The 23,607-nt window shown below is 36.9% G+C and overlaps 1 pseudogene; it reads right to left on the reverse strand.

Moving 5' to 3' along the window:
- Positions 1-18,040: 18,040 nt before the first annotated feature.
- LOC148581521 (uncharacterized) lies at positions 18,041-19,198 on the reverse strand (annotated as a pseudogene).
- Between the last annotated feature and the right edge of the window lie 4,409 nt (positions 19,199-23,607).

Below are 23,607 nucleotides of genomic sequence, written 5' to 3' on the forward strand. Positions count from 1 at the left end.
TTTGGCTTGTGAACGTTGGAATAATTGGTGATTTCTGTTTTTGGGTAAAAACTTATTTTTGACCAACTTCGGCGGTCCGTAACTCGGTCCTCAGAGTTAGGAATTCTTTAAAAATTAGATTTTTATGAAAGTTTATTCAACGATCTTTCCAACGGTCCAAAAATGGTTGAAAAGGGAATTTTGTAGAAGTTATGTGTGTCGGAAGTTTGGGGTTTGAAAATGTAATCCTGCAACTTTTTAACTTAGTAAAATTTTTGGTAAAACGTACTCCAACGCGCACGCGTTACTCATGATTTTTACACTCTCACACGTGCACCTGGCCGACGCGTACGCGTCGCTGTATTGATGCAAGTGCCCAGTAGAAAATACAGAGAGTTGCGCTGGTTTTGTGCGAGGATCACAAAATCCACGCGTACACGTGATCAACGCTCACGCATCAGTTCCTTTTCCACTTTCCACGCGTGTGCATAAGCGACGCGCACGCGTGACCCTGTTTTTAGCAAAAGTTGATTTTGAGTTTTTAAAGCCGAATTTCAGACTTTTAAGCTTCCATTCTCACCCTTTAAGTCTTAAAGCTTTATAGAGGCCTAGAAATGAGAAGAGACTAGGAAGGGTGGTAGCTTGGAGGTGAAGTAAAGGGAGAGTAATGATGAATTATGATTAATGATGACTGTATGAGTTGCTGAGGGTGATGATGGAAGTGCGGTGTTTGTCGTGAGCCAAAGGGCTGTATTTAATAATGATTATTGGCTAGTTATGGGTTATGTTATGAGACGGATGTCTATGATAAATATTGATTTTTGGCTGAAAATGAAAATATGACTTTGAATGATTGTTTTATCTTGAGCTCTCTTTCTCGAAAGTGCGACCCCAAAGAGATGAGGAAGGTGAGGATCCCCTTCTTTATTCCTCCTGGTATTGTAAAATCGCCCCCAACGAGATGGTGGGAGGTTAGGATCTCTCCTTGGTTCCTCCTGGGCATATGAGAACGTACCTCCTGGATAGAGGCAAGGGTTGTGGTTGTGCCCCACTTGCTCCAGGTTGGTTAGCATAAAGGCTCCCTGGATGGACGCAAGGGTTGTGGTTTCGCCCCACTTGCCCCGGGTTATGATGAGTGACGTATAAAATGTGCAATCATGTGATGTATAAGTGACGATATGGTCATTATGAATGATTATGGAATGTTATGAATGAATGTGAAATGATTCTCTGAGATACGAGTTTCCCTGGATGAAAGCAGTGACTAGCCACCACGTGCTCCAGGTTGAGACTCGATACTCTGCTGACCCTTGATGATTGGATTTTTGACGATTTAGAAATTCACTAATAAAATCTCGTTGTAAAGTAATAGTTTCTAAACCAAGCAATAATCCTTTCATACAAAAAGTTGTTTGTCACTAGTACAAACCCCTAAAATTTATAAACCGAAGTATTGGACCTCGGGTCGTTCTCCCTAGGAATTGTAATGAAGTGTCTTGTTATCGGTTGTGAGTTATATTTGGGGTTTTTAGGATTTTTAGACAAGAATTATAAATGGAAAAAAAAGTAAACTAACAATTATAAAAGGCTCTTGGTAAGGTGTGAGAACTAGAAGTCTTATCCTAGTTACCCTTCTCAATTGTGATGAGAATTATTCATTGCTACCACTTAGTTAACCCTTACTAATTAAAGGAAAATCAAGTGGATGAATTGACTTGAGCCACAAGTCCCAGCCAACTCCCAAGGAAAGACTAGTTTTAGTGCACTCCAAACCAATTAGCAATCTCTCCAATTATCAATCAACAAAGGGATTAGATAACTCAAGTGTCACTAATTACTCTACCTAGGCCAAGAGGAACAAAATCTACACTATATCTAGAAGAGGCATTTCAACAAACACATAGAGTGCAATAGAAGTAAACATTATTAATTGCAAGAATTAAAGGAATCTACAACTACAAAGGCAAGAGATCAACAATAGAAAAGCAAAGAAGAACAATTATTATGAATTACCTCTTATTGAATTGGAAGAATGTAGAAGGAACAATACTAGATCTACAACAAAATATAAGAACAACATAAAGGAAATTATAACAAAAGAATAGAAGAAGATAAATGTAGCAACAAAGAATTGAGAGATAGAAGTGGAAGAAAGCAAAGATTAAAACCTAGATCTAAGAACTAAACCTAATCCTAATCCTAATTTTAGAGGGAAGAGAGAGCTTCTCTCTCTAGAAACTAACTCTAAACTAATCCTAATGAGTGTGTATGATTGGAATCCCCTTTGCTCTTCAATCCTTGGCTTTAAATAGCATCTTTGGCGCCAAAGTTGGTTGGGATTGGGCCCCACAACCCTTGAGAATTCGTTGGTCACGTTTTCATTAAAAAATCATAAACCAGCACCGACGGTACGCGCACAGCACGCGTACGCGTCCATGGGGTGATTCGCAGGTGCGCACAAGCGCCAGGTACGCGCGCGCGTCCATGGGCGAGTTCAACTTCTTTGACTTTTCATGATTTCTCCACTTTGCATGCTTTCCTCTTCACTCCTTTGATCCATTCCTAGCCTTTTCAATCTGAAATCACTAACAAACACATCAAGGCATCTAATGGAATCAAAGGGAAATTAAAACCATCAAATTAAGGGTCTAAAAGCATGTTTTCACATCTAAGCACAAATAAGGAGACAATCACAAAACCATGCTATTTCATTGAATAAATGTGGGTAAAAGGTGATAAAATCTCTTAAAATCAATACAAGATAAACCGTCAAAACGGGGTTTATCAACCTCCCCACACTTAAACCAAGCATGTCCTCATGCTTAAACCAAGAATGAAGCAAAGGGCATGGTATTTATTCAATGGAAACTAATTAAATGCAATCTACCTATATGCAACTATCTAAATGAATGCAATTGCTTAGTCAAAATAAATCAATTCCCAAGAAGTATATATGCACAAGGGCTAAGGACTAGCAAGCCTAATCCACAATTGAATTGAGTTATTAAATATTTTTACAAACTTGCATGAAAAGAGATGATCATAGGTGAAAACATGTAATTGAGCATCAAACCCTCACCGGTAGTGTTTGCACTCTATTCACTCAAGTGTTTAGGGTCGATTCTCTCAATTCTCCCCTAATCATACTTTCCAAGATTTGTTTTTTCTTCTAACAATCGACATACATTTCATGCATGCATACAAGTATCATGAGGTCTTTTCTTTAGGTTGTAATGGGGTTAGGGTCAAGGTAGGATGCATATATGGTCAAGTGAGCTTGAAGTTTGAATCTTTGATAAGCTTAGACTTCCCACCTAACCTATGACATCCTATACAATTAAGTTCTAACCTAACTACCCATTCTTCACTTTTCACATACTCATGCATTTTCTTTTTTCATTTCGCAACACTTATGCATTGAGTTTATTGGACCTTGCTTTGGTTTGGGGCATTTTGTCCCCTTTTTATTTCTTTCTTTTTTTTCTTCTTTTGTTTTTTTATTTTTCTATAATTTTTTTTTCTTTTCCATATTATTTTTTTCTTTTCTTTTTTTCTTTTGTTTTTCTTATATTTTTTTTTTCTTTTTATATACAAGAACCTCAATGCATAAGGTTTTACATTTGATCAATACATGAGTATGTACCCAATTCCCAATATTTCTAATAACATTACAAAACTACCCTTTTATTCACCCAATGTCCCAAGGTTCCCACACTTGAATGATACTCACACACATTAGCCTAAGCTAATCAAAGATCCAAATTAAGGACATTTATTGTTTTTCGCTTTAAGGCTAGTAATGTGCTAAATTAAAGAATAAGTGGGTTAAGCGTAGGCTCAAATTTGGCTAACAAAGGAAGATAAAAGGTAAGGTCATTTGGGTAAGTGAGCTAATGAAATGATGGCCTCAATCATATAAATGCATGAATACACAAAATAATGGACATAAAGAATCAAACAAATCAAAGATTACAATCATAGAAAGAGAATAATGCACACAAGAAGGAAAAATAAATGGTTATAAGATGTAACCACGCTATTAGGCTCAAGTCTCACAAGCTTGTGTTCTTAGCTCATAAATCATGTTCCATAATATATATAATTCAAGCAAGTTCTATGAAAAGTTTTCACTCAAATCAATTGAGATGCCCTATAGATAGAAATCTTAAAAAATTCTCATTATTTTGACTAAGCTTATTGTGTATACATATGCAAAAATAAGAAAATGCAAGTAAAAATCCTAAAATCCTAGAATGAAATGCAAAAGTGTTGGAATTAGAAATTTGTCACCCAAAATCGCCGACCGGTCGGACGACCTCCCCACACTTAAAAGTTTGTACCGTCCTCGGTGCACTCAAAGATGAGCAAGGGGGTACGGCGACTCTCCGGATTGCTGCGTGTTCTTAGTCTTGCTTCCATGTTTGCTTGTGGTGCATTTATCATGAAAAATAAAAATACAACACCATAAGATGAGAAGATATAAAAGCAAGGAAGCATACATTGTTGGAATGAGGTAAATCACTAGAATTGAGTGAGTGAATTAGTGTGACATTAAGAAATATTAGGTGTGTGAATTCTAAATTGCACGGTTTAGAATACACATTAGCATAAAGAGCTATGTCACAAAAGAAGCATGCATGTCACTTATCCTAGTATGCTTGAGATGCTTTAAGTAAGCTTGTAAGGTAAGACAAGCATTAGAGAAGTATGAAAGCATTCAAGTCAAACATATGGATGGATATAATCATGAAATACAATGCATTAAAGTAAATGCTCAACATCATCCATCAAGAGATTGCCCAATCAAAGAATACGGTTCAAATCACATGGTGGCTAGCTACAACATGCAATTCAAAAGAGTTATAAGCTCGAAGACAATTCTCATCACTTGGTATTTTTCAAAAGGTAAGCATGAAGAACTCAAAACCAAGTAACAAAATATAACCTCAATCATAGAATCCAACAAAGATTATCTAAAAATATTCATGCTAAAATAGCATTTAGGCAATAAGGGCAGCAACGTATAATAAACAAAGTCAATAATCCAACACGTATAATGAAAAGAGAGAAAATAAAATGAAAGCTAAACTAAAACTAACTAATTAACTAACCAACTAACTAACTAAAATAAATGGTTATCCATGGTGTTTGGAAGTGTTGGATGAGGGGTAGGAGAAGGGAAGAAGAAAGGAGAAGGAAAGAATTGGAAAGAGGAGAAGAAAAGAAAAGTGGATGGGAGAAAAAAATCCGCGCGTACGCACACATGGCGCGCGCGCGTCGTTGGCTTATTTCGACAGTGGCGCGTACGCGTCATGTGCGCGTGTGCGCAAGTGGGGTTTGTGCCAGAGGCACAACGTTGGCGCGGCGCAGGCACAACTCTCTGGAAAATGTATGGAGGTTGGAACTTCTCAATCCGCGCGTACGCACGCATGGCGCGCATGCGTGGATGGTCGAAAATGCTGGAAGTGCGCGTACGCACCATGTACGCGTACGCGTGGATGGTGCTCTGTTTTTCAAAAATTTTTTCTATGTTTTTGCACCAATCCAAGCATTCCAAACCTCCAAACAGCTACCAAAACACCATAAAACCTTATTTAACATACTTAAACTGCCAAACATACTCAACTAACTAAACAAAACATGAAATTAAACTAATTCTACCAATATGTACAAAAGAGAAAATGAAAGGATTTTACCATGGTGGGTTGTCTCCCACCTAGCACTTTTGTTTATTGTCCTTAAGTTGGACTTATGGGGAACTCCTCATCAAGGTGGCTTGTGCTTGTATTCATCTTGGAACTTCCACCAATGCTTGGTTCTCCATTGTGCCCCAAGATTCTTCATGGATTGAGCCAAGTCTTGATGGAGTTCTTCACAAGCTTAGGGCTCCCAAAGTTGATCCTCTTCTTGTAATCCGGGATCCCACACTTTGTTTTCACACCCGTCTTGAAGTTGATCATCATTATTAATCCATCCGGGTGGTGAACAAGATGAATTCTCTATGAAATGCCCAACAATCCTTCTAGACCCATCTAGGTGAGCACTACTCCAACCTTTATATCTCATGTTTGATGCATCAACCATAATAAGCCTTGATTTGCAATGCCAACCACGAAACATCTTTCTTCTATGCTTCATCCCACAAAGGATCCTAAGTTGACCATCCGTTTCAAGCAAGCCATACTCAAGTGGGACAATAAAGCTAATAGAAATGAATTTTACCCACTCAAGTGAAGGAGTAGATGGCCACCTAGGCAAAGATGCTTCCAAAGATCTTGACAAAGCATATCCAACCCCCGTTCCTCTATTTCTAGGGACTTTCACCTCTTCACAAGATTTCTCTAATTCAATCCTTTGTTCATTAATAATCAAACTATCTAAGCCTTTTCCCTTAATCAAACTATAATTGGGAGGGTGAAAGGAGTTTACCTCCGCAACATTTTCAAATGCACTGGGAGAAGGTTCTTCAAGTTCAAAGGATTCTCTACCACTAGGACTTGATGCTTGCTTTTCATTGCCATGGGAACTCAATTCTTGCTCTATCCCATCCAAGTCTTCATATGGAATATGCCTTGGAAGGTGTGCACTTTCCTCCCTAGCATCAATTTCACTCATCTTGGAGGGGTTTTCTTCAACTCTATGTTCCCATGGAAGCTCCGTATCTCCTAAGTCTTCTACCACTTCTTCCTTGTCTTCAATAATTAAAGCTTCCTCCAATTGTTCCAATACAAAACAACTTCCGTCATTTCCCACCGGAGTTTCCAATCTCTCCTTCATGCTATGTCCTTCATTCAATTCTCCACATGTAGCCATGGGAGTTCCTTGAGTGTTCAAGCATTAGGAGGCTAATTGATTTGTTACCGCATCCAAGGTGGCCATGAAATTTTGCATATCCCTTTTCATCTCTTCTTGCCCTTGAACAAGAACACCAAAGGTTTCATCCATTAGAGATTGGGGTGGGTGGAAGGGTTCATTAAATTGGGGGGAGGGTTCATAGTAGAAAGGTGGTTCTTCTTGGTAGAGTTGTGGTGGTTTTATGTTTTCCACTCTTTCCACTTGTTGCACAACACACTCCATGGTTGCTTGAAATTGATCCAATGCTTCCTTGAGACGATCCCTTGACTATTGTTCCTCTTGGATAATATGATTAGGATCATGTGGCTCTTGGATCAATGGATATGAGTATTCTTCCATGGAAGGTTGTGGTGGAAAGTAGTATTCATCTTGTGGTTGAAAATTTTCATATATTGGAGGTGGTTCATCTTGGTAATAATATGGAGGAGGTGGCTCTTGAAAATATTGATGTTGGAATGGTGGTGGCTCTATATGTGGTTCATATTGCTCATATGGTTGTTGGTAGGATGGATATGGATTAGGGTCATATGAAGGTGGTTGGTAAGAAGGGGCTTGTGAGTATGGTTGGAAGTTATGTTGAGGGTATGGATCATAGGCATATGGTGGTGGTTCTTGAAAGTCACAAGGTGATTCACCATAACCATTGGATTGATATGCATCATAGAATGACTCTTCTTCATAGTGCATTGGTGGGGGTTGTTGCCATGAGGATTGATCATAAGCATATGGCTCCTCCCACCTTTGGTCATCCCATTCTCGATACACATCTTCATTATAGTCCTCATTTCCTACAACATGTTGATAACCAAACTCATAGCCAAGGTGAGAATTCATGATAGCAAGAAGAAAATGAAAACAAAATCAAATAAGAAGCAAGAAAATTAAATCCTAAAACTAGCAAGAGCTAACAAAAGCAAACATATTCACACTATTCACATATATACAATAACCAATAACATAACACCATTGCAATCCCCGGCAACGGTGCCATTTTGATGATTGGATTTTTGACGGTTTAGAAATTCACTAATAAAATCTCGTTGTAAAGTATAGTTTCTAAACCAAGCAATAATCCTTTCATACAAAAAGTTGTTTGTCACTAGTACAAACCCCTAAAATTTATAAACCGAAGTATTGGACCTCGGGTCGTTCTCCCTAGGAATTGTAATGAAGTGTCTTGTTATCGGTTGTGAGTTATATTTGGGGTTTTTAGGATTTTTAGACAAGAATTATAAATGGCAAGAAAAGTAAACTAACAATTAAAAAAGGCTCTTGGTAAGGTGTGAGAACTAGAAGTCCTATCCTAGTTACCCTTCTCAATTGTGATGAGAATTGCTCATTGCTACCACTTAGTTAACCCTTACTAATTAAAGGAAAATCAAGTGGATGAATTGACTTGAGCCACAAGTCCCAGCCAACTCCCAAGGAAAGACTAGCTTTAGTGTACTCCAAACCAATTAGCAATCTCTCCAATTATCAATCAACGAAGGAATTAGATAACTCAAGTGTCACTAATTACTCTACCTAGGCCAAGAGGAACAAAATCTACACTATATCTAGAAGAGACATTTCAACAAACACATAGAGTACAATAGAAGTAAACATTATTAATTGCAAGAATTAAAGGAATCTACAACTACAAAGGCAAGAGATCAACAATAGAAAAGCAAAGAAGAACAATTATTATGAATTACCTCTTATTGAATTGGAAGAATGTAGAAGGAACAATACTAGATCTACAACAAAATATAAGAACAACATAAAGGAAATTATAACAAAAGAATAGAAGAAGATGAATGTAGCAACAAAGAATTGAGAGATAGAAGTGGAAGAAAGCAAAGATTAAAACCTAGATCTAAGAACTAAACCTAATCCTAATCCTAATTCTAGAGGAAAGAGAGAGCTTCTCTCTCTAGAAACTAACTCTAAACTAATCCTAATGAGTGTGTATGATTGGAATCCCCTTTGCTCTTCAATCCTTGGCTTTAAATAGCATCTTTGGCGCCAAAGTTGGTTGGGATTGGGCCTCACAACCCTTGAAAATTTGTTGGTCACGTTTTCATTAAAAAATCATAAACCAGCACCGACGCGTACGCGCACAGCACGCGTACGCGTCCATGGGGTGATTCGCAGGTGCGCGCAAGCGCTAGGTACGCGCGCGCGTCCATGGGCGAGTTCAACTTCTTTGACTTTTCATGATTTCTCCACTTTGCATGCTTTCTTCTTCACTCCTTTGATCCATTCCTAGCCTTTTCAATCTGAAATCATTAACAAACACATCAAGGCATCTAATGGAATCAAAGGGAAATTAAAACCATCAAATTAAGGGTCTAAAAGCATGTTTTCACATCTAAGCACAAATAAGGAGACAATCACAAAACCATGCTATTTCATTGAATAAATGTGGGTAAAAGGTGATAAAATCTCTTAAAATCAATACAAGATAAACCGTCAAAACGGGGTTTATCAACCCTATGTCATAAGTGTGGCCGGACACTGTGAAAGTTTCGGATGAGCTCGCCCCCGTGGATAAACACCAGTGTAGGTGTTGTATGATTATGAGTATGATTATGTTTATAATTAAGTCTTAAAGCTTTATAGAGGCCTAGAAATGAGAAGAGACTAGGAAGGGTGGTATCTTGGAGGTGAAGTAAAGGGAGAGTAATGATGAATTATGATTAATGATGACTGTATGAGTTGCTGAGGGTGATGATGGAAGTGCGGTGTTTGTCGTGAGCCAAAGGGCTGTATTTAATAATGATTATTGGCTAGTTATGGGTTATGTTATGAGACGGATGTCTATGATAAATATTGATTTTTGGCTGAAAATGAAAATATGACTTTGAATGATTGTTTTATCTTGAGCTCTCTTTCTCGAAAGTGCGACCCCAAAGAGATGAAGGAAGGTGAGGATCCCCGTCTTTATTCCTCCTGGTATTGTAAAATCGCCCCCAACGAGATGGTGGGAGGTTAGGATCTCTCCTTGGTTCCTCCTGGGCATATGAGAACGTACCTCCTGGGTAGAGGCAAGGGTTGTGGTTGTGCCCCACTTGCTCCAGGTTGGTTAGCATAAAGGCTCCCTGGATGGACGCAAGGGTTGTGGTTTCGCCCCATTTGCCCCGGGTTATGATGAGTGACGTATAAAATGTGCAATCATGTGATGTATAAGTGACGATATGGTCATGATGAATGATTATGGAATGTTATGAATGAATGTGAAATGATTCTCTGAGATACGAGTTTCCCTGGATGAAAGCAGTGACTAGCCACCACGTGCTCCAGGTTGAGACTCGATACTCTGCTGACCCTATGTCATAAGTGTGGCCGGACACTGTGAAAGTTTCGGATGAGCTCGCCCCCGTGGATAAACACCAGTGTAGGTGTTGTATGATTATGAGTATGATTATGTTTATAATTGAGAATTATTCGAGTTGGGGATGCACGACAGAGGGACAGTCCAATGGTTAGCTACCAGGACTTGTCGGGTTGGCTTTATAACCGACATATTAGACTCATTAGCCATAGGATATGCATACATCATTTGCATATGTTTGAATTTTTTGGGTTTGCCTATTTGTTTTGGATTTCTATATCATATATGCTATGTTACCTGATTATGTGCTACTTGTTCTACTTGTACTTTAATTGTGTATTACTTGCCTGTATTGCATGTGTTTGTACAACTGAGAGGTCCCTCATGCTTGTGTCGGTGAATGCTGAGGGCTGTTCCTGATGAGATGAGTTGATGATGTAATTGAATAATGATGATGATTATTGAATGAGATAATTTGAACTTCCTGGGTAGACGTAGTGAAGTGATTTCACTTGCTCCAGGTGAGGATATGAGGTAACGATATAGAATTGTTGAGACAAAATTACTGGTGATGGTTTGACTTATGATTCTGATTCTAATTTGTTGAAGAGTTAGAAAATTGGGAAGCATGAAGAATATGAATTAGATTTAGCATTCCCTTATGACAGTTGCCTATTTATAGATTAGCAAGAACATAGGGTGAATATTGAGAGAAAGGAAGTTTAGGATGCTTAGTGAGTTTTTATTACAATGCATTGTATTTATTTGGCACTTTTACCGTACTGGGAACCCATGGATCGGGAGTTCTCATTCCATATATATCTCTTATTTTTCAGATGCAGGTCCAGGTGCTCAGCAGTGAGTGGTAATTTTTCTAAAAGACGGCAAAGACCTTTAAGATCTCTTATTTACATTTTGCTTAGATTTTCTCCGCTTTTCTTTTTAAAGAACTCATGATATGTATTTAATCCTTTGGAAAACTTGCCTATAGAGGCCCTTGTGCATCTTTTGGGAGAGATTAGGAGATATAGTTGTCAAACTGCTTTTATACTGTACCCTAGCCGGCCTAAACTTCGCGGGTCGCGACTAGTGGCTAAATATTTATGTTATCTATCTATATTTTGTTTCATCTTATTCATCTCGATGGCATTATCTTTATATCGTCTCAGTTCACGCTTTACCTTCTTTTTGTCGATACGTGAGTGTTACTACTTCGCGATTTTATTTTTACTCTTTTCAGGCTTCTCGATTAATACTCCTTTCACTTATACTTATAAATTGTGTACTAAAAATTCACCTTGAGAGTCGTACCACCTTATTATCATTGACTTATGACTCGAGCATAAGGATTTGAATATTAGGGTGTTACACTTGTAATTGTGACATTAAGGTACGGGTAGTAGTTTTGAATAGGCATTATGTAAGGTTATATGAAAATCTAGGTTATTTGCCCCTATGATAAGTTGAATGAAGGAATTGATTGATATGCTTTAATAATGATTAGTATGAGTATTGAGTTAGTTGATGTGTTTTGACATGAAATTGAGAGTGAAAATAATGAGTTTTGATGAATTGAGAAGTGCTATGTGATATTGTGAAAATTGGATATTGTGATATATGTTGGTGCTATGATGCATGAAAATGAATATGTTTGTTGAAGTTTTAATTGAGAACTAGATGTATGAATATTGCGATTTGTGAAAATTGGGCCGGAGACCGTGATAGGGTGAGAAAAATCCCCTATGTGGTAAGTGGTGTGAAATGTTGAATGAGTATGAGATATTTGATGATGATTGGTTGTGAATTTGTATGAGAGTATATGTTGAGGTTGTCTTGAGAAAAATTAATTGAACGGGTGTTGAATAATTAGAAAGGGTAGAGAATCGATAAAAGTATGTTGAGGGATCTTAGAAGTAGTATTGGATGTTTTTTAATTGAATTGGAATTGGAATTGGAATTAGTAAAAATGGTTATGCAAAAATTTTTTGGTAAAAATAAATTTTTGACAAAATTCGACGGGCTATAGCTTGGCCCTTGGACCTCTAAATTCTGTGAAACTTATTTTAGATGAAAATTGGGGTTGTCTATCTTATGATATTTGAAGAACATACGAAAGACAATTTTTAACAAAAAAGTTATGAACGTTTGAAAATTTGGTTTCAAAACTGAATTTTGCAGATGCGTGAAACAGAAGTGAAATGATTTCGTGTGAGTTTCATGTGTACGCACAAAAATAGAGTTGCGCGTACGCACAACCCGCATTTCCAGAACTGAATGTTTTTCGTGCGCGTACCATGCGTGCACACACAAGGGAACTCGTGCATATGCATGAGGCATGCTTATGCATGAATGTCCTATCTTGCCAAAAATGTGATTTTTAACTGTTTTTCCTATTCCACTCTTCTCTTTCACTTTTGTAACCTCTATTTGAGATCCGATAACTTTAGAACAAATCTTATTCCTCTAAACCGTTTTCTTAACGTTTCAAAATTCCATAAATTCTATAATGAGTATAGTGGATAATGAGAATGAGATTATATAATTGAATGATGAGATTGAGCTCATATTAGTGAATGAAGAGAATGAGTTACAATATTTGAATGATGAGAATGAGTTGATATGATTATATGATGGGAATGAGTTGATATGATTGGATGATGAGAATGAGTTTGATCGATGTTTGAGCTTCTAGGGCAGATGCAACGATTGTGGTTTCGTCTCGCTTTCTCCCAGTTGGTATTTGAGCTTTCGGGATGGGCGCAAGGATTGTGGTTTTGTCCTGCTTACTCCCGGTTAATATTTGAGTTTCTTTGTTGGAGGTGAGGACGGTGGTTTCATCTCGCTCACGGAGAGACAAGTTGAGGATGAAGGATTTTCTCTATTGTGTTTTGAGGAATGTGGGGAAGATGGTAGGATACTCATCCCCCGATTTATTCTCCCACATTCTCATTAATTGTGTTTTGAAGGATGTGGAGAAGGTAGTATGGCACTAATTCCTCTGATATTTGAAAGTGGTAGAGTACTAATTCTCCCAATATTTTTTCCCATATTCTCTTTCTATCTGTAAGGTGGTAGGGCACTAATCCCCCGATCTGTATAGCATGACCTCACCAGGAAAAAGTGGTAGGGAACTAATCCCCCGATAAGATCCCCCTGATGTTTGTCTCCAGGAGAAGGTGGTAGGACACACTCCCCCAATTATAGACCTCCTGGAGATGTGCAGTAGAGAGATAATATACGGGTTAGCTACTGGATGTGTCAGGTTCTGACAGATTAACCGACACGTCAGCTCATGACGAGTAGGACAGGCATACATCATTTGTATTTGTGTGTATTTGTTTGGGTGTGCAACTTGTATTTGGTTTGCCTATCGGAATAATTGTATCTATTTGTAATTTGATCTAATTGCTCTAATTGTACTCTCTATTTATGTATTCTTTGTATTGTCTTGTATGTGTTTAAACAACTGAGAGATCTCTTATGCTGGCGGTGGTGACGTTGATGGTTGTTCCTGATGATATGTGATGATTGAGAATTAATGAAAAGACTGAGAATGAATTGATAATATTGAAAGTAAATCTTAATAATGAACTATTAAATGAGTTGGAAATCTATGATATTGAGAGGTGTGATGATTTTTATAAGAGAAAATTAAGATTTAAAGATCACTAATATAGTTGAGATTTAGTTTATCTACCTTGAATCGGATTAGTAAGAATCCTAGGCGTGAATTTTGTGTGATTGGAGATTAGGATTATCTAGCGGGTTCATGTGATTTTACATAATCTCTATTTGGAATTATTGCCCTGTTGAGAACCGTGTAAGGGATGTTGTTTTTACCCATTTGTGGAATTATTACATTTCATATGCAGGTTCCGGCGCTTCTCAGTGAGCGGGAGGTTTAACTGGAAGGACAGCAAAGAAGACCTTTTATTCTGCTTTAATTTTAGACCCTATCATTCTTTTGGATACTCTTATATTATGCACTTGTTTTAAAGACTTGCCTTTAGAGGATTATGATGTATTTTGGAGAGATAGGTTATGTAATACCCCAACTTTTGACACGTCATGACCAATGTCAATCGTTTAAGTGTTACTTGTCGTAAGGACCTACTTGGCTCTAGACTCGGATTTTATAAGAAAATATTAATAAAAGCCTTTATCGGTTTAGCGTGACTAAACTATTAATCGTGAAATATCATTTAGTTGCTCACAAGATTAGTTCTTAAAGCTATGTCACAGATAACCACATGGTAGCAGAGCATATCATACATACATATATACAAATATATACAGGAGTTAAGTTTAGGAATACATGTCATTTATCCAAAAGTCGAGTACTATACCAAGTTATATATACAGATACAAAAGAGGAAGTCAGTCCCAACCCTCACATGGATTTTCTAAACTGGAACCAAACTACTAAGAGGTCCTAACCCTCTAAAAGTATTACAAAAGCAAGGAGAAAGTAATACTACTTATCATCAAAATGAGTAAAAAGTCAGCTAGGTCAATCTTCAGAATGGTCTACAGCTAGAGTAAACACGTACGGCATGTCGGGATCGAAACGTGGATGATGTACCGAAACTCAAAACTCAACGGACTCTTCTGCCAATCCCATCTGGGGAGGGGAAGAAAGAAAGAGGAGAATGGTGAGAACCTAGATTTCTCAATAAGGTAAAAGGGGAACCTAAGGTCTCTGTCTCTAAGTTGCACTACAAGAAAATGAAACATTTGTAACAAAAATTTTGTATCAAATTTAAAATTGTTACAAAAAAATTTTTTTTGTAATAATAATTGGTAATTGTTACAAAAGAATAATTTTTTGTAATAACATTACAAGTTGTTACAAAACATGCTAATATTTTGTAACAACCTAACTTTTGTTGTTACAAATTATGTTAGTTTTTGTAACAAAATAAAGAAGTTGCAAAAAATAAAGAAGTTACAAAAATTCGTAATATTTTGTAACAAAAAATTAATTTGTCACAAATTCAACATTATTTGTAATAAGTTATTTGTTTGTCACAAAATGTAAATATATTTTATAACAAATTTTTTTTTCAAAATGTTAAACGCGCCAAAAAAAATTTGTTTATATAATTTTTTCAGAATAATTTTATTTTGTTTCAAAAATTAAAAATTTTTACATATTGTTCATATTCATTAATTTTTATTCATAATAAGATTTTTAATGTTAACTATAAATTAATTTGTGAAAGCATACGAAAATTTAAAATTATATTTATAAAGAACAATATTAAATATAAAAGAAAAAAACTAAGACACTAAATTAGCTGAATATAAAAAGTAATAGGGTGAAGCAGTAAAAAAAAAATCCTAATTATCGTGAACAGAAAAAGAACAAATACAGAATACAGGACACAAACAAATAGTATAGACAATTATGAAAAGGGCAATAAATAATTCACAAGAAGTTTATATGCACAAACAAGTTGATGCATGCCTGTTCCTAGCGCAGGCAATGAGCTCATGCGTTGGTAGTCTACCCGCAACCCGACGTTATTCGGGGTGAACCCCAAATATGGTCTCTTTACCATGTCAGTTAGGCACAATTATCATCATGGACGAACCCATGTCAATGAGGATATCTTGGCATCACGGTAAGAGATAGGCTATTAATTAGGCGAACATTTCCGCATTAGCAATCTCAGACTATCAGTTAGGCGGACATTTCCGCTTTTAGCAATTTAGCACAAGGCCCATTCAATATACAATTCTCAACTTTTGTTTCATTCATTGTTTCTCGTTTCCTTTTCTTTTCTTTATGCCTCCACATCACCATTTACTTACACGTACCTCCGCTTCACCGTTTTATCATACGTACCTCTATATCACCATTTAATTACACAACCCTCCACATCACCATTTAACATCAACTCTTTTAATATAAAATCTATCATTTCCTTTTCCTTTAACTAAGGACATGTATGCTGCCAAATCTGAACATTCTCTTTCGGATTGAAATTAAAGTTTTATAATATTTGGATTTTAATTGGATTTGGTGGCAAACTTAATGAAAATCTGCTGTTGCCCTAAGAAGATTTAGAAAAATACAATAAGCAGCTCTGTTTTTGAAAATATTATGATAAATTCAATTCTAATCCGATACCTCTAGATTTTGGTGAGAATATACTTAAAATTTCCAAGTTTTAGGACAAATAAATTTCGGATCCATAGCACCTCGTTTAGTTAATTAAATGTCAGCTGGAAGCATTGCCCTGTTTTTTTAAATTGGTTCTGAATTTCTTGTGAACAGTCCAGCTTCCAAGAGACATAACTAACTATAAAAAATAGCAATAGATATGAAATTTGTACTCCCTTAAAATAGACGGATGGGTCTTTAAAATCCATTTTGAAGCAACTCAAAATTTCAAATAAATCAAAAGTTATAGTAGCTGGAAGTTGGTACTTCAGAACCAGAAAACTAGAAAATTTTGCATCAACTACTAAAATTCAAAAATCCATATCTTCCAAACCACTTGGCCAAATTCCTTGAACTTTTTATGGAGAAATCTTAACTTCTTAAAATTTGATAGAAAAATATTTTGATTTAAAAATCATGTCTAGATTGCTCCCAGTTTTTATTTTAAGTTGCTATTCAATCTGTTTAAAAATTTCTACAACAAGGCTTCTTAATTTTCACTAACCAAATCCAACCCCCTAAGTTTCTAACTCATACCAATCAACAATTCTCATTATTCATTACTATTTCTACAAGAATTACGCCCTAATTTTGCCCAAGAGCATCAAATCCATAAAACTCAAGAATTTATACGATTAATATAATATGATCACATTTTCACAACATTAAAAATCTGCACTACATTCAGCAATAATAATTCAGCCACTTAACAGAATTTTTAGCAGAATCAATCATGTTAACTCGTCATCATCAATCAAGATTACATCTAACAATTATCCATAATTAATTTACATTTCTAACCCTTACCTCTTTTTGAAGTTAAAAATTCTATTTCTGCTTGTTCCCTGAATCAAAACCCTAGCCACACAGAATTGGAGCTTTGGCCTCTCCTCCAAGGACAAACGGCCGACCTCAGCTTGAGTAAGAGAAGAGTTCTTGTTTATGGGTACTACTGTTCTAGCAAGAAGTAAAATTAGAATAGCAGTGCTAGAACAAGGGGAAGAACATAATTTTTTTCTTTGAATTTGAAGAAAAGGAAAAAGGAAAGTTGCTGGTTCTCACCTAGCAAAGATGCTTCGAAGATTCAGAGTGATGAGAGGTGGGGCGCCTTTCTTCTTGCTGCGGATGGCTTCTTCCTTCTTCTTCAGCTTTGTTTTGCTTCTCTTCTCTGTTCTTTTCCTTTGTTTTGTGCGTCTCTTTGGTTTGAAGAGAACGAGGAGCATTAGATTCATTAGGTGGAAGAAAAGAAAGTGGGGTGAAGTGGTACAGAGGCTTCATGTCTTCTCTTCACTTCAACACAGCATTAACGCACGTTTGAGGAGGTGTAACCAGAGTTCCAAATAGTGCTGAGAGAAAAAGTGATCACGGTTGGGTTTCATTAAGGAAAGCTTAGTCCGGTTGAACTGGGAGAAGGGAAAGAAAACCGTGACTTTGAAAGGGAGGAAGGAAAAATCAGGTTAATAGTTGGTAACGCATTTAGCATAATTTCTCTACTAATTCATTGCTTATGAGTTAGTAAGAGTGAGTTAATTTTAAAGGAAGTAAATTAACTATAGCGGTAATTATCTAATTACCAAGATTCGTCACTCAGAACCACTAAAAAAAGTTTTAGCGCTACGTGTTTTAATTTTAATTCGTTATCTATGCTATATAACCTATGCACGTCAGCGAACGTTGTAATTAATGAGAAATCACAGGCCTCATGGGGTAGAGTGGTTGCATTCTACCTACCTAAAAAAATTTGTCCTCAAAATTTTATCACCTCGAGTGAGGGAATCGGTTTCGGTAGTATTTCTTGCATCCAAAACAAACAGTCTTCCTGGCTGTTGCTGCCCAGGGGAAACAAATTCAAGCCTTCGTCGTATGCATTCTTTGGCTACATGTCCGGGCTTCCTGCAATAATAGCAAACCCCAGATTTCAACAAACAGGGTTTGCCTCCATGATTCTTTCCACGAACAGTGCATGTCAATTTTGGTTGGGTTGGCTGCGACTGTTTGCCTAAGTCCGGCTACCGAGTTACTTTGAAGTTTCTTCCTTGAGGAGCGAGGTTACAATTGAAATCCCTTGTTGGAAGATTCCTGTGGTTAGTTTGCGCTGCCACCAACTTCTTTACACATTTCTCTGTTAGTTGGCTCTTGTTAATTAGTTCAGCAAAATTCTGTATTTCCATTGTGCCCACATGAACTATTAGTTCTTCTCTAAGTCCTCCTTCGAACTTGATGTACTTCCACTTTTCGAATGCAGCTGGTGTTCCTTGACAAACGTTTGAAAATCGACATAACTCTTCAAACTTGCGAGTATACTCAGTGACTGTTATATTTCCTTGTCTCAATTGAAGCAACTCTAGTTTCTTAGCAATACAGAAACACTGAGGAAAATATTTCTTATAGAATTCAGTTGAAAATTCCTCCCAAGTGATGTTATCAGCTTCTCTTCCCAGCAGTTGAAGCACCCCCTGCCACCAATGTTATGTGTGGTTCCTTAGCATGTAGGTAGCAAACTCTACACGTTGTGCTTCGAGGACTTGTTGTGCTCGCAGTGACTGTCCTATTTCCTTAAACCAGTCGTCAGCTCGCGTAGCACTAGTGTTTCCATTGAACTGCGGCGGATTGATTTTTAAGAAAGAGGCTAAGGTTATTGGCCAATTATCATTACATAGTCCATCTTCGCCTTCGTCGCCGTTTCCATTTCCATGTCTAGGCTCATGGTTATTTTCAACTCCATTATGGCGATCAAGACGTTCAGCTACTCAGTTGGTAGCAGCTACTGAGTCACGTATAGCAGTGGCCATGGCGTTTACAGATTCAAGAATAGCCGCTGCATCGAGGATAGTTCCCTTGCTTGTTCCCTCCAGTCGAGAGTGTCCTCGCCTATTTGAAGCCATTTGAATCCTATTAATACCCAACAATCAATATCAATGTGATCAGTCTTAATATATAAAAATCAAGTATTAATATTACTACAATGGATGTTCACAGACCTTCATTTAGAATATATTACTAAATATCCTAACTACAGGATATAAAAAGATTTAGAGTATGCAAGGAAGCATAGACAGTTCATCCCAAGGCTCAAAGGATGAACTGCTTTGATACCAACCTGTAACACCCTAACTTTTGACACATCATGACCAATGTCAATCGTTTAGGTGTTACTTGTCGTAAGGACCTACTTGGCTCTAGACTCGAATTTTATAAGCAAATATAAAAGCCTTTATCGGTTTAGCGTGACTAAACTATTAATCGTGAAATATCATTTAGTTGCTCGCAAAGTTAGTTCTTAAAGTTATGTCATAGATAACCACATGGTAGCAGAGAATATCATACATACATATATACAAATATATACAAGAGTTAACTTTAGGAATACATGTCATCTATCCAAAAGTCGAGTACTACGCCAAGTGATATATACAGATACAAAAGAGGAAGTCAGTCCCAACCCTCACACGGGTTTCCAAAACTGGAACCAAACTACTAAGAGGTCCTACCCCTCTAAAAGTACTACAAAAGCGAGGGAAAAGTAATACTACTAATCATCAAAAAGAGTAAAAAGTCAGCTAGGTCAATCTCTGGAATGTTTGCAGCTAGAGCGAACACGTACGGCATCCCGAGATCGAAACACGGGCGATGTACCAAAATTCGAAACTCAACGGACTCCTCTGCTAATCCCATCTGTAGAGGGGTAGAAAGAAAGATAAGAAGGGTGAGAACCTAGGTAGCGTTTGGTGGAGAGACAGAGACAGAAAGACTGAGACTGAGAGACAAAGACTAAGAGACAGAGATTGAAATAAATCTCAGTATTCTGTTTGGTGCAAAGTGGGAGACAGAAATTTAATCAAAAATGAAATTCTAATTTAATTTGTACAAAGGATAAAATTGAAATTAATTAATTGAAATGAAGGTATTTTAGATATAAAATGTTATTAAAGTTTCAGTCTCCATCTCTAAAAATTTTAGTTTCCTGTATCCCTACTTTTTGGAGGTACTGAAATACTGAAATTTTAGGGACAGAGACAGAAATTTTAGTACCAGTCTCTGAACCAACAAACATGATACTGAGTCTCAGTCTTTCAATCTCTATCTCAGTACCTCAAAACAAACGCTACCCTAGAGTTCTCAATAAGATAAAAGGGAAATCTAAGGTCTCTGTCTCTAAGTTGTCATGAAATAGAAAAAGAACAAACACAGAACGCAAGGCACAAACATATGTACAACAAGTAAATAGTATAGACAATTCGGAAAAGGGCAATAAATAATTCACAGGAAGTTTATATGCACAAACAAGATTATGCATGCCTGTTCCTAGCGCAGGTCATGAGCTCATGCATCAATTGTCTACCCGTAACCTGACGTTACTCGGGGTAAATCCCAAATATGGTCTCTTTACCGTGTCAGTTAGGCATAATTATCATCATGGGTGAACCCATGTTAATGAGGATATCTTAGCATCACGGTAAGAGACAGGCTATTAATTAGGCGAACAATCCCGCATTAGCAATCTCAGGGTATAAGTTTGGCGGGCATTTCTATTTTAGCAATTTGGCACAAGGTCCATTCAATATACAATTCTCAACTTTCTCCCAGTTTTTATTTTAAGTTGCTATCCAATCTGTTTAAAAATTTCTGCAGCAAGGATTCTTCATTTTCACTAACCAAATCCGACCCCTAAGTTCCTAACTCATACCAATCAACAATTCTCATTATTTATCACAATTTCTACAAGAATTATGCCCTAACTTTGCCCAAAAGCATCAGCTCCATAAACATCAAGAATTTATACGACTAACATAAGATGATCACATTTTCACAACATTAAAAATCTGCACTACATTCAGCAATAATAATTCAGCCACTTAACAGAATTTTCAATAGCATCAATCATGTTAACTCGTCATTATCAATCAAGATTACATCTAATAATTACCCATAACAAATTTACATTCATAACCCTTACCTCTTTTGAAGTTAAAAATTCTATTTCTGCTTCTTTCCTGAATCAAAACCCTAGCCACACAGAATTGGAGCTTCGGCCTCTCCTCCAAGGACAAACGGCCGACCTCAGCTTGAGCAAGAGAAGAGTTATTGTTTATAGTTATTACTGTTCTAATAAGAATTGAAATTAGAATAGCAATGGTGGAATAAGGGGAAGAACATAATTTCTTTCTTTGAATTTGAAGAAGAGGAAAAAAGAAAGTTACTGGTTCTCACCCAGCAAGGATGCTTGGAAGATTCAGAGTGATGAGAGGTGGGGCGCCTTTCTTCTTGTTGCGAACGGCTTCTTCCTTCCTCCTCAGCTTCATTTTGCTTCTCTTATCTGTTCTTCTCCTTCGTTTTGTGTGTGTCTTCGGTTTGAAGAGAATAAGGAGCATTAGATTCATTAGGTGGAAGAAAAGAAAGTGGAGTGAGTTGGTGCAGAGGCTTCATGTCTTCTCCTTACTTCAACATAGCATCAACGCATGTTTGAGGAGGTGTAACCAGAGCTCCAAACGGTGCTGAGAGAAAAAGTGATCAGGGTTGGGTTTGATTAACAAAAGCTTGGTCCGGTTAAATCAGAAGAAGGAAAAGAAAATCATGACTTTGAAATGGAGGAAGGAAAAACCGGGTTAATAGTTGGTAACGCATTTAGGATAATTTCTCTACTAATTCATTACTTATGAGTTAGTAAGAGGGAGTTAATTTTAAAGGAAGTAAATTAACTATAGCAGTAATTATCTAATACCAAGATTCGTCGCTCGGAACCACTAACAAAAAAGTTTTAGCGCTACGTGTTTTAGCACTAGAAAAACCTATGTGCGTCAGCGAATATTGTAAATAACGAGGAATCACAGGCCTCGTGGGATAGGGTGGTTACATGTTATGTCTAGCCAACTGTTTTACTGTTATAACTTTAACCAACCTAATCTTTGTGGGCTGAGACTAGTTGATACTTATATATACTTATATATGTCTCTTTACTCTTATTCTTCCTTTGCGCTTTTAATTATCTACCTTTCTTCTGACACGCTTATATATATACATTATCGAGTGTGAGCGATCGATGAATTGTCTTTTTCTTGAGTTTTAAATCCTTTTACAGGCTTCTAGTATAATATTCCTTTCTATATGTGTGTGTGTGTGTGTGTGTGTGTGTGTGTGTGTGTTTATTTATTTATATCTTAACCTTGTATCGTAGCACTAAACCATAATTGAATTATGACATAAGTATAAGGCAATAAATGGTAGGGTGTTAAACTGCCAAGAAAACAAAGGTTAAAACTACTGAATTCAAGAATTGAGACTCAATGATCTCACACTGTCTACATGGATTCTTGCCTCAGTTACAACACCATTCAAGAATAAGATCCTTCACTGTTAAAATTTTTATGAGGTATGGAATACACTTAATGGCTATTTTGCAGAATCACCAGCTACTAGAATACAAAGCCTAAAGGCACAACTGAAATCTGTAAAGAAAACTGACACCATTCCTGAATATCTTAACCAAATTCAACAATTAGTGGATTCTTTATATGTTGTTGGGTACAATATTCAAGAAGGTGATCATATCTCAGCTATTCTTGATGGTCTGCCAGAAGAGTATACAATTTTTAATACATCGGTATTCGATCATGTCTAAATTGTCCTCATACAAGGTTCCAGAGGTTGAATGATTCCTTAAAGCATTTGATGATATGATTGAAAGGTGTAAGAAGCCTCAAGAAATTCTTCCTATAGCTAATCTTGCTCAAGCTCCAGCATCATATAGTTTTAAACAAGATAGAGGCAGTAATTTTAGAAGAGGTCGTGGTGGAAAAAATGGCTGTGGAGGTGGAAGATTCAATTACTCTTCTCCCAGACCACAATGCCAACTATGTGGAAGGCAGGGCCATGTTGTTCAAAATTGCTTTCATCATTTTGATCCAAACTTTCAGAATACGGGTTCGACTTTTACATAGGCATCACAACAAGTTCCTTACTCAACCATGTACCCACCACCACCTCCATCTTCCTTCCATCAACCCCGTGCTTACCTTTCAATACCGTCCATTACAAGTGAGTCATCCTGTACCCCAATTCAAGAGCAAGCCACCATGTAACCCCAGATTCATCCAAGGTACTTCTATCTCTGCTTCAGGTTCTTCTTACTTGATAGATAAAAATAGCAAAATTTGTTTTCTGTTGACTAGTTTATTAGATGTACCTGCTATAACACAGAATCTTTTTAGTGTTTTCAAGTTTACAGTTGATAATCACGTCTTCTTTGAGTTTTTGGCTCATTTTTGTTTGGTGCGTGACCAAGATTCTCAGGAGC

This window comes from Arachis ipaensis, chromosome B10 (assembly GCF_059453495.1).
Source record: "Arachis ipaensis isolate K30076 ecotype BB chromosome B10, ASM5945349v1, whole genome shotgun sequence".
Classification (NCBI taxonomy): domain Eukaryota; kingdom Viridiplantae; phylum Streptophyta; class Magnoliopsida; order Fabales; family Fabaceae; genus Arachis; species Arachis ipaensis.